This window comes from Barbus barbus, assembly GCF_936440315.1.
Source record: "Barbus barbus genome assembly, chromosome: 36".
Taxonomy (NCBI): Eukaryota; Metazoa; Chordata; class Actinopteri; order Cypriniformes; family Cyprinidae; genus Barbus; species Barbus barbus.
Window position 1 is genome coordinate 781,191 of NC_136714.1, and position 13,741 is coordinate 794,931.

Here is a 13,741-nt window from a genome sequence, read left to right on the forward strand (position 1 = left end):
ATTTATAGTAATGTAGTGCAATGGTGATAAAATGGCTCTATGCTGATACAGCCTTTTTCACTCACTCAGAATTGATGGGATCACATCTGCACCAGGCTCTTTCCACAGGAGCTTATTCAAATGATGCTGTTTGAATCTTCTTGGCATAGCCTGTACCACTCTCACTGGAACAACACTGGGCCATTATCCTAATCCACAGTCATAAGGTTTAATGCATCAAGCCATCATACATCTTTTGACTCATCTCAAATTTGATGGGCCCTTCAGTGTGCATTGTCAGGGAATGACAATTACATTGATGTGGGATCAGCAGGATTTTAAATTCTGCCAGTTTCAGAGAAGTTGCCACCGGGTCACAAGTTGCCACCGGGTCACTTCTTCCAGTTGTTGTCCACTTCATGAAAAAAGGTCGGTTCTGTCTATACCAAACCCAGACATGATAATCACGGAGCTTTTAGAAAATATAATGACGGCAGAGGCGGTTTCTGATATGACTGTTGAACAATGATATTGCTGGGATGTGAAATACCAGCAGAGGCAGGCCCGTTGAGCACTGAAGCATAGCGAGAACTGAGAGGCAAAAACCAAGCAAGCAGGTCACTGGAGCATGAATGGGGGTAAAGGTGTGCCAACAGACATGGATACTGAGCTTCTGGTCACAATAACACTACACCCAAGCAAGAGTTCTCTGTTTGGTCAGTATGGCACTCTGTAAACTATTGTGTAGCAGCTGCCCCTTACAGAGGGGGACAATATGAACATGTTGCTCAGGCAGATGTGCGAACATCACATCAAACATTAATTCAAATGTTATGCAGATTGACCTTGCATGTGAAATCCACAAAATCAACTTAACTATGGCACACTTGAGCTTATAGATTTGTGAATACAGAATTTCTTTTAAGCATGTTCATTTATGGGTCTGGGAGAGGTTGTTGGCCTTTCATTATGTGCTTAACATTAAAGTATCAGGATGATAAATCCTTTCCATATCAAATTGAGCCCAAGCAGAAACATTGTTTTTAAACTGGATGTTTAACACATTTCAACACAACATAAAAAAATAAAAAAAAAACATTTAAATGCACGAAAGGGCTAAATCTATTATTATAAAAAATAAAAGCTAAATCTATTATGTCAGGTCATCATACAGAATTATTTTTTATGATTTTTTTTTATTTTGTGTGACGGGTAGGGTTGGGGTAAGGGGACCAACAAAAAATAAAAATCTGTTTGTACAGTATAAAAAAACATTATGTCTATGGAATGTAGCCATAAAACATGGACACCAATGTGTGTGTATGTGTGTGTGTGGATTTTACTTATCATTATCTTATCATCATAAACCTCATCATGTCTTTTTCTCTTACATTAACATTACTTACATCATATAGTAGAATAGCTGGTTGTAGCAGTGTTTTTCGGAAGAAATGTAGCATCTGTTTATGATCCTTGATGGTCGTTGGGACTTTATGTCTTAAGAGACCCTTTTAGCCTTTTCACATTTGCATATAATTCACAGACCTGGCCCCACATTCGACCTTTATATGGATGCTAAATTGCCAATGGTTGTACACCCCACTGTAAAAAGATGCTAAACAGTCTGACTGTCTTTCCTCTCCATCCGACTTCAAACACATTCCAAAGAGACCCTCAGTACCAGACCTGGCTGACCAGTGGACTACCCCCCACGATTACAAGATACATAACACACACACACACACACACACACACGTAGAGACATTTTCTTTATTTAGACCATAATTAATCAGTTACAAAGGTATCTGGTATATGCATGTGATGTTTGTATGTTTCCTTATTATATTAGCCTAGTGACCACTCGTTATTTGTATTAGTAAGCTCTAAACACTCATATTCGTGTGTATGAATGTATCTCTGGTTTAATATCTTTTAGATGTCTCTTTCTTGATATCAAATTTATGTACACTATGTGATCGTGAAATGCATTATACCATTTTTACTGTACTGTGGGAAAATGTACACCGATTTGCCAAAACACTCATAAAACATGGGGGTGTCAAGGGGGACAAAGAAACATTTTCCCGCTGAAACTATGTGCCTTGTTATTGGTGAAACTAACCAAAATGGGTGTTACAGGGAAACCAGATAAAACTTCTCCCACACCCAAAAGGCGAAGTCTTCTCTTTACTTTCAGTGTCTTTACTTCCGGGGGGAGTCTGAGGTTCTGGCAGTTTTAAGTCCAGTGACTTTGACGATTTACTTCAGACTAACCAACCAACCAACCCGTGGCTGGAATGACGAAGCTTTGACTACTAAAGGAATTAATCAAGAATCTATGCATTATACATGCACCAGGACACTTTACTCAGCACCAACAAAACCAATATGCAAGTAACCGCTTGTTAACTATTTAGATGCGTTTCTAGGCTTCGACCCCTTTTTAATTAAGGTGATGTAATTCTTTGATGGTTCTAACAGGTTGTGTTTAGCTGATGTGGAAATCCTGCCATTACGCTCTCTCTTGGGCGCGAGCGCTCTCTCTCTCTCTCTCTCTCTCTCTCTCTCTCTCTCTCTCTCTCTCTCTCCATGCCTTCCTTGCGTTGGCATCTATATTTAATGTGTGTATGTTTGTGTCTTGTTCAATGTTGCATGTTCCCCTGTAGTGTAGTTTAATAAACATCCATATGTATTCACGCTTGGTTGTCTGTGTCTGCTGCTCACAGAAGGTCACTTTAATGTTCCGGTTTTGTTACATGCAATGTATTAGTGGGGAAATTATTTTTTGTGGCCAGAGAAATAATTTTCCTTAGAGTCAATAGACGATTAAAACTGTCTGTACTGTGGACGAACAAATCATTTTATTGTACTATTAATGCTACAGTTAATTCCTGAAGATGAATATATAATTGATAACGACCCGTTATGATTAATTATGTTCATCTCACTTTGAGCTAATTTGCTACAGAAAAAAGTATGAAAAAACCCCAAACAGCACCTTTAACTTTAAATATTATCACTTCAAACTATTAAGATTACAATAGCTGCATGCTAATTAAGGTTCCATGAACACACATTAGTATATATAAAAGGCAGTGACAATCTGTGACTTTCTTACATTCCAGGTATGCTGCATAATTGAATATAATAAGACATATAAAGTTGTCACGGGTGCAGTGTATAATAAGCGCACAAAGAAGAAAATGAAATCAAATAGTATTTAAAAATCCACATATAAGGTATCCACATGAGGTAGGCAGGTAACACACGCACAGCACAACGTTCACATTCAATACCGGACGAAGACAAACTGAACAGACTAGAACTAAAATAGGGAGGCAAATGAGAATAATTAATGGCACTCAGGTGAACAGAATGACACAATCAGACATAAGGAAAAACTAGGTCACAGGCACATGAGGGAGAAAACACAACAAACAGTTCTTGGGTGTGACAGTTCGCCCCCACCCGGAAGGCTCGACCTTACACCGCAGACACAAATGGAGGGATGGAGGGGGACTTCGGAGGAGGACAAAAGGAGTGGTAATAGGGGATGGAAAAGGGCTGGCAGGAAGGTTCTGGCGGATGGTCGACAACTGACCAAGGCGGAGCCAGAGGGGTGAGGGAGCCCGGCAGAGCTGCTGGACTGACGGGCCACGGCGGAGAGGAAGGAGCTAGGAGCCATGGTGGAGCCGCTGGGTCGACGGGGTGAGGTGTAGTCCAGGACTCAGAGGCCGGAAGTGGAGACAAGGGATCCTCCAGCCACGACACCGATGGAGACTGGCAGACCAATGGCGATCCCACCACACAGGTGGTGGGCTGAGGGTGAGCAGAGGGGCTCACAGGAGACAGTAGAGGCGATGGTGAGGACTGGTGTAGAGGTGGTGGGAGAGGGAGGCCGGGCGGGAGTTCAGAATGACCTGGGGCGTTTTAAACGGTGTGTGCTACCCACACACACCATAAGGTCATTCCCAGCACTGGGAGGGCCAGCGATAGGGGAACGACCTCCGTGGTTGTTTCATGACAGGCAGACAGTTCAGAGTAGATAGATATTTTTAGGTAGACAGACAGTTCAGGTCAGATTGACGGTTCAGGGCAAATAGATGGTTCAGGACAGGCAGATGATGATGAAGGAAGGGTAGGTAAAATACAGTCCATTGAGCTCAGCTCACCCTCAGCTATTATGCAATGGGTGGAGCTTGCCTCCGCGTTTTAGCTGTCCATAGAGCTCTCCCCCGTGGCGAGCTCTGTAGCCGGCTCTCGCACCTACTCTGACGTTGCGTGAGGCTCTGGCTCTCCATCAGTGGTGGGCTCAGGCTCTTGCTCCGTGCAAGTGGCTGGGCCCTGGGTCTTGTCATGTTCCGGATCGGGGTAGGACGCTCTCCACACAACGGAACATGTCCTCCTTCCAGTTCAGTCCTATGGTGTCTTGGAGGTCCACGGGGCAATGGTAATTTCCCCCGATCCGGAACAGGGAATTCAGTGTCTCGTCGTCAAAAGGGGACGTTATGGAAAGACGAGTGTATCCCAAAACTACACAAGGTGATGGCTCTCCCTTCCTTTTCCTTTTCTTTTTTCCTTTTAGGTCCGTATTCTGTCACAGGTGCAGTGTATAATAAGCACACGAAGTCGAATAGTATTTAATTATCCACATATAAGGTGTTGACACAAGGTAGGCAGGTAACACACGCAAAAAAACTAGGTCATGGGCATATGAGGGAGAAAACACAACAAACAGACCTGGGGTGTGACAAAAGTCCAAGGCAGGTGTCGATTTAAAAGTAGGGCTGTTGCCAAGAATAGGTGGCAGTGCCACATTCTTACAATCAAACAAAATACATGCAGGATTTGTCAAGCATATAGGAAATACAAACAAAACAACAATCATCTTCAGAAATCTTCATTTTGTGCATTGTAATATTATTTAGCCAATCCGCTACATCAGTCCGCTTGAGTATGCAGAGCATTCACAACTTAAATGGATTGAACCCTCCTGAAAGGTAAAAGAGAAGCTCCTCCTCCTGCCCAGCAGGTTAGCCATTCCTGCCTTATGTGATGCCTTAAAGTTAAAGCTAAGTTGCATGGGTTAAAGTGAAATGTGAAAATGAAACCCGTCATTGGCATTGCATTTAGATTTGCTTACGTTGCGTCAGATTTTTTTATTTTAAGCGTAGTTTGCAGATTTGAGCAATATAACCAATCATGCACGTTTCTGTTGAGCTTATGAATGCAGTGTCCAATCAGATGCATCTTTTTCGTCAATGTGGAAAATTCAGCAGTTGATTGGTATGCGTGCTGTCACTGACTGAATTCTGAATCTGGTTCCAGAATCAATCTGCAAAGGGTGAAATTAGTGAGGGTATTTATTTCTCGTCCTTTGCTATACATATCAATACTGTGTCAGTAATCGCAGTTTCAAGTGTGAACCCTGCTTTGAAGCATATGTAGTTGCGCAACAGGCTGCTTGCATGAAAAACAAAACTTTTACTAAAATTCTAAATATACTATATTTTTTATTTTATATAGCCTAAACAGCCCACAAAAGAGCATTCCCTTTAATCATTCATTGGAAAGTTCCTAATGTTTATAATTTAATCCTTAAACACACCCCTCTCCATTTCAGTCTGTTGTGAGCTGAGATGCAAGAGCTTAGAATATTGGAATTGTGAAATAATGGCTCTGTGCTTATCGTATATGTTAAAATGTTTGGCTTTGAATCCTGCACCATGCATTGCACATTTTTTCTAGAACTACTGTTGGGGGACACAGCTGGCCTGAAGAGCAACCAGTATGCAGTATGTAAAATAAAGACCAAGAGTCATGCATTAAAAAGTTTACTGGAGACAAAGTGTTCTCAGAATTTAAACAGTTTATTTACACTTACATGATACCCTGCTATGTGTGTCATCTTTCATTTTAATGTGCAACATTATCTGAGTGAGGTGATTGTTAGCGCTGCTGGTGTTGCCACAATTATGAGTTAAATGAAGTTACTTGCACAGGAATGGTTGGAAATACACCGTTTTCATTTTATCTTGACTGTTATTGTTTTTATTGTTTGTTTTTATTATGATTAATCTCCCATTTCTGTACACAATATACTGCTATTTGATCATTGTACACAGAGGACATGACCGATTTAAGATTAAATCAGTTATTTCATGAATAATCAGCTCTAGTATGGAAATATTGCTTTTTATTTAACAACTTCAATTTGATCTAGTACTTGGATATCATATTAGAAGGAAAAATGCATGCAATAAAATTATTTAGTTTTTGGAGAGCCATGTTTTTTGTGCAATTGTGTATGTGGGGAACATTTGGACTTAGTATATGTATAGAATAGAATAGAATAGAACCCCCCCCCCCCCCCCCCCCAAAAAAAAAAAAAAAAAACATAAAATATATGTTGTTCCTCTTCAGGAACACGAGCTGCGTCCGAAAACGCTAGGGGAACACCTCCAGCTTGAGTGGCTCTGAATATCGTGTGCAACCTATCCAATGGATGGGCGAGACGTCACGGATGGGGTGATGTAATGACCAGCTGGTATAAAAGCACGTGCGGTGAAACCGGCATCAGCTTTCTGTCATTCAGCGAAGCGCTCTGTGTGTATCTGTATGATATTTCTCTGTTGTGAGTCTTATTTAGTGTTATTTGTCCAAACCACTGTTATAAGCTCCCTGATATCCCCTTGCATACAGCTATTAGGTATGTCAAGCATATATCCGCGAGATAAGGGTGAGAGCAACTCGCAGTGCAAGCAGTGTGGCTGCAGATGACACACACAGTTTGTGCTGGTCCCGCTGCCGCCGAGGTGGAGTGGCGTCAGCGCTCGTGGGGATCGCAATTGGATCTGTTGGAGCGAATGGAGACGGGCGAGTCCCTATACTCAAGAACACATGAGTTCTCTCAGCTCCCCTCGCCGATGGGAGTCAGAGCTCATTCGACAGTGTGGCGGCATCCAAGGCCTTTGTCGCAGGTGTCCCAATACAGGACATCTGCAACGCTGTGGGATGATCTACGCCCCTGACCTTTGTCAGGTTTTATGGCCTTGACATGCGGGCCACTCCAGGCTCTTCTGTCCTCTCGCCCTAGATGTGCTCCGCGGGGATACACACTGGGCAGGGACTTGAAAGTCTGGCAACGTTCTCGTTCTCGTTGCTCTTCTCGTTCTCGCTCCTGAAGAGGAATGTCTCTAGGTTACATATGTAACCCTAGTTCCTCAAGGGAACGAGATTCTGCGTCTCGAGGCCATACTTCTGGCATCCCTGCCAGCACTTGCTGCATTCCTAGAAGCTGACGCCGGTTTCACCACACATGCTTTTATACCAGCTGGTCATTACGTCACTCCATCCGTGACGTCTCGCCCATCCATTGGACAGGTTGCACACGATATTGGAGGTGTTCCCCAGCAATTTCGGTCGCAACGTCTCGTTTCCTAGAGAAACTAGGGTTACATACGTAACCTAGAGACGTTTTCACCCCATTACACAGTTACTTACAGTATGTCAACTTCATGTAATAACTGACTTGATGGGTATTGATTTTGATCAAACATCGCTAAAGTCAACATGGCCTTGAAAAAGGCACCAGGTGGGCTCTTTTCTGGCTGGGAGGCAGGTAATATGGCATTGAAGCTGGCTGATAGTTAGCTGCTTTGTCAAGGTTGAAGACATCAAAGGTATTGGCATGGACACATGCAATTCTCATCCAGAATTAGAGAGCATCAAAGCACGGGAGAACACATGGCCAGCAGGCAGAATTTGGAAGTTAACTATGTACATGCAGTGTGTGACTGACAGGATTTCAGAAAGCTTAAGGTGAGGTCAACAAACTCTTTCAAATAGCACCTGAAAGAGAGCTTTACTTTAATAATGTACAGAATTCCACATGTTGAAATATTGATATGCAATCAAATAACCTTCTATGAAAAAACATATATATTATACATTTACAAATATCAAGTTTCTCATTGTCATCTCTCAAGTTCACACTTCACATCGTTTTTTGGGGGAGATGCCACTTAATATAGATGCCTGAAAAGACTATTAATCTTTAACACAGATTTATTTTGGTTTCAAATTTTATGAATCCAATTTAAGCGCATTTTATGTAACAGTTGCTTTTTAATCACATTTTCACTCAATATTATTTGATTGCACTGCCACTTAACTATGGACATGACTCTTGAGTTTTTGATTAATTTCTAAGAAAAAACAAAAAAAAACATCTGTCTTGTTTTTTTTTGTTTTTTTTTGTTAGATTAATGCAGGTTAAATAAAATATAGCATTTACATTGTAATTGGATTTTAGCATGTATTTTCACAGCACTTTGTAGTTCCGGTTCAAACTACTTAAATATTTTTTAGGGAAAAATTTAAAAGATTTATGTCTTTTATCTACCTAATAGCCAACAAAAGCAAAGTGAGTTTCACAAAAAAAAAAATGTAGCAGCATCAGCTATATCTGCAGTTGTGTTGATTTTTTGTAAATGGCGAGAATACATGCAGCAATTGACAACCAGTGTGTGTCCTCACAGCATCTCAACCTGAGAAGTCACATCAACTTAACAGTTGCATAGGAGATCCCATAAAGATATACTTTGATGTGGTAAAGCTGCATGTATGTACAAGCTGTCAAACCTTCACTTAAAGGTGTTGTCATCTGCATGTTCCAGATTGCTAGGACTCCCTTGATGCTCAAGGAAATCAGCATCCCACAACACTTTTTGTTCAAGGCTATTGAAATGCTTCCTTTCCACTGCACTATTATTATGTTCAGAGAGGTTATAGGCGAAAATGAGGATATTGTCAGTGTAAATGAAGACGAAACTATGAAGGTGCTTCTGGAAGGTCTCGTTCATAATGCCTTGGAATATGGATGGAACATTGGCCAACCAATACAGGTTAAGGGGGCAGTCGTGGCCTAATGGATAGAGAGTTGGACTTGTAACCCGAAGGTCGTGGGTTCGAGTCTCAGGTCCGGCAACCACGACTGAGGTGAGACCCTTGAGCAAGGCACCGAACCCCTCAACTGCTCCCCGGGCGCCGCATTGATGGCAGCCCGCTGCTCCAGGTGTACCTGGATGGGTTAAATGCAGAGAACGTCCCTTTCCCCTTCCCCTTGTGGGGAAGTCGTGGCCTAATGGTTAGAGAGTCGGACTAGTAATCGAAAGGTTGCGAGTTCGAGCCCCCGGCCGGCAGGAATTGTAGGTGGGGGGAGGGAATGTCCAGCGCTCTCTCCACCCTCAATACCACGACTGAGGTGCCCTTGAGCAAGGCACCGAACCCCCAATTGCTCCCCGGGCGCTGCAGCATGGCTGCCCACTGCTCCGGGTGTGTGTTCACGGTGTGTGTGTGTGTGTGTGTGTGTGTGTGTGGATTTGTTCACTACTCACTGCTGTGTGTGTGCACTTGGATGGGTTAAACGCAGAGCACCAATTTCGAGTATGGGTCACCATACTTGACAATACGTCACGACTTTAAAGGGCTCCAAGCTCCAGATCATTTGCACAGTCTCATGATCTGAGAGGTGGTAGTTGTGAAGTTTGTTTGGGACTAAAGACATGATTATAAAAAAGAGGAGGGATATCAAGCTGTAGATCACCCAGAGGGCTTTCTACTGTTGAAGCACAGATGGTAAAGAAGGTGGCTCTAGACGGAGGGTGGGATTCTGGTTGTAAAGAGGAAGAACTAGACATTCTTGGAGCAGGAGTCTCCCAGGACAGGACCTGACCCAACATCCGTAACACTGCTGGTGACTATAGTACTACCAGGATCTACCAAGGATGACAGTAGAGGTGGAAAATGTCTGGCACATGCCTATGCACATGGTAACAGGGAAACAAAGAATTGCGCGAAGGTTGAGCTGTCTAGGTGATCCTAAATGAAGGTGGGCAGTAACTGTGAGGGAAATGGAGTCTGATGAGAAAGTGACACAACTCAGGTAGCCAGCACAATCTGGCCAATTGCGGCTGAGTGTCAGCTCACTCGGCTGTGTTCTGGCAGCTCTGGCCTAGTAATAGTTGCCAGATTTGGTTCGGCTTTGGATGTGCGGATCTGGACCGGTCTGCACTGAGACACGGCACATTTAGCTACATTTGGCCCGATTATGGACCATTCGGGTTGGTCTGATTTTGGCTGAGATATGGGCGTGCATACCCGGACCAGGTTAGGTTGAGTGTTGGGGTGGGTCTCCGTTTATAATGTGGTAAATAGTATGTAGCTGTAATAATTATACTTAAACATAATCCCCCGGTTTCACTGACAAGGCTTGAACCTAGTCCTGGACTAAAATGTAAATCTGAGTGGTTTCAACTGAAAGAAACTTGCACTGACTGATCTTAAAACATATCAGTGCCTTTGTTTTGTCTTTAGATGAACACAAGTAATGTTTTTTTTCTAAGGCATGTTTATAAAACTGACTTAAATGTTCTAATTGAACAATGGCCTAATCCTGGTTTAGTCTAAACCCTATCTGTGAAACAGGGCCAATATCTTTTACCTGCCAATATTATGTTATTCTTTTAGTGTATTTTTTTTATTTTGTGTATTAGGGATGGGAAGATTCCCCGATTCGCTCAGTGCATTGGCAAAAAACGTTAACGATGCGATGCATCGGTTTAAAAAGTGTGCATCGGATACAAGTTGGTATTTGTTTTGCGATGCATCGTTTCGATCATATTTGCATTGGTAAAATATATATATATATATATATATAATTATATATAATTACTAGTGGATGCTCTACACTTTTATTGTTTAGAAAGTGACCAATAATCTGTGACCAATATTTTATATGTAGATTGATTTCTCCTCTCAAAACTGTTTCTCAAGCATGTTCTCTCATCACCGCTGCGCGTGAATATGACGAATCACAGCAACACTGCGGAGACCCGAGGAAAAGCTGGGATTAAACTCCAAAACCTGACTTGAAATAACCAAATCAATCGGGGCTAAAGCGGTTATAAACAACAATGTAATTAACACAATCTAACTAATTTGTGCACGCTTATTCTTAAGCAGACCTTAATGTCGATGATGGATAAAATCAATCCACCATGGCAAACAGCGAATATATTTGTGCTGTTTAATGCATTTGATACGTTTTGTTTTCCTCAGTGCATAACTGACATGTCACGAGTATATTTTTCATCTGTAAATGTTAGAAAGTCATGCAAATATATCCATTTTGCTGTCAGGAGTGGGCTTATGCGAGTGGACGAGCGCTGCTGCGCGCTAAACAGATGGAGCAAAATAATTCTGAGTCAAATATGCACTTTATGATAGCAGTAACTGTAAAGGGACTATTGTAATGGGTAAATAAAATGTAAGCTAAAACAGTCCTAATTACTAAGCTCAGATGAGTTAATGTGTGTTTCTTATAGCAGTTCAAATGTAGTTTTAATTTAGTGATTTTAACTTTTAGTTTAGTGGTTAATGCTTTAAAGAGCAATGTTAGATTGTAAAGTTCTAATGCTATCTGTTCTAACTATAAAAGGTAGAGCTGTTATAAAACCAGAGAGAACAGCTGCATGGCTATGATATTATTGAGAGAGTCACTGTTAATATCATTGTGTTCCTATTGGTCAGTAAGCTCAGTTTAGCCTGATAGTTATCCTGCATTGAACCAGGTTAGATTTCCAGCATAAGTAGCCACAGTGACTGAGGTTGATCTTTATTAAATTTGCTTTATGGAACCAAATAATTTCACAGTGAGTCAGACTAACTGAAATAAGCCTGGCCTATGTGGTAAACTTGTTTTTTGAAGCGTTAAAAGTCAGAAGACCCAAGTTAATTTATGATTTGCTGTCTGGACCAAAGAAATAAAAGCAATCATATTTTTTCCATTGCATCATATTACATTGAATCGCATTGTGTTAAATTGAATCGCACTGCATCGTAATAGGTGTGAATTGTATCACATTGCACTGCTAGCTGCTTCATATGTATCTTTAATGTATCGTATCGTTGGCTATGCATTGAGATGCGTATCGCATCGGCCTCAGTTATGGAGATGCACATCCCTAGTGTGTATGTGTGTATTTGAGCCTTGTGTTCCCAGTGTTCAGGGTTTGAGAAGCACTGCCCTACAATAAGTTGTTGACTACAATAGGCCATTCTTAATTAGGTGTGTAATTGTGTGCTGGTGTGGCTGATTAAAAATCTGGGTTGAGTCATAGAAGTGTGAATGGAGAGGGAGAACCCAGTGGAGACGTGACAGTAATAGTCAGTACCACCGCTCCCTATCAGGGATGGATTATGACGCAGAGGTGCCCTGGGCACGGACTGATTATAGGCCCCCCTCATTTGAAATTGCGGTCATTTTTCTTAAGTGCAAATAGCTATGGATTATATTTACACTATGCTAAAATAGCAAATTTTCTGCTATTTATACTACTTGTTGCAAAACAATTATCTGCACTTCAGTATTGTATTACATTATAAAACAGTATGCAATAATAACGTAGTGAGTGTATATTATAATTTTAATTCAGATTATTAAATAGATGCCACCTTATTGATACAATAAAGCCCTCCTCGTAATAAAGCCGCAAATGCCTTTACGATGTGATATGAGATTTGAAAAGGGAGAAAAAATTTTTGCCAAAAGGGGGGCTCGAACCCTGGTCGATCACGTCAAAATCACCACAGTACGCGCTTTACCATTTGCGCTATTGGAGCTGTCAGTTTATGGCCGCTGTTTGTAATCTTGACACTCCCAATCTCACGTTGGTGGGCAGAATTAGTGTAAATAGCTCTGCCAAAAGGCACTCTCAAAAACTTCCATTAATCACTGAAGTTGCTTACATTGTGAAATTAATATCTTGTTTACATCGTACGCACTTCTGCACTTTGTTGTTTCTGATGAGAGAAATCGGCAGAGAGCAGAATTCATTCAGGGAGCACTGAACAAAACAGCTGTTTCAGCAATGACTCATCTGGACGCCTCTTATTGGCCATTGTTAGAATCATGTGTGATTGGTTATAATGCACAGTGCTGTAGAAAAACGCGGCTGTCTCTGCCAGCGAAGCCAGCGAAGTTGAGCAAGCACAGATTTTAATTTAGCAGCTGATGATGTGCCGCACTGAATGATCTAATCACACCAGTGTGATTGTTTATTAAATCTAAAAAATATTATTCGGCTATTTTTTAAATATATATTTTTTTGTCTTTTGGAAGCTGCTTTCAAAATCCACTTGCCTCAAAAATCTGAGGGGGCACGGTTGAAATCGAGTTCTGGGAGTAGCGGTATTTCGGCTGGGTCCTCCTCTGGTCCAGGCCCATGCGTTAATCCGTCCCTGCTCCCTATACACATGCAGTTTGCATAGGCCACCAACTCCCATGGGGGCACCATCCCAGTTGCTCGAAAAAAAACTTTGTTCTATATTAATATTAACGTGCATATACAGAAATACAAATACGGCATTTTACAGTGAACTCAGGCTAAGAACACGTGACGCACTATTCCGGCATCCGCGACAGTTTGCACCTCATGTTTGCAGCTGAACGCAAATGATCATAATTGATTGGCAACTTTACCCGTGAAAAGACATCAGCAATCCGGCGTCGAGAAAAAAAAAATGCACTACAGGATGAAATGCTTCTTATTCTTACCCAAAAATACAAAATGGAAGAAAGAGTTAAAACTGAATACAATCTTGCTACTCAAGCTGTGTATGAACATTGTGCATGTACTTGTACTTTTACTTTCATTACTTAAGTATGTTTAAGATTAAAAAAAATACTTTTTTTAAGTAC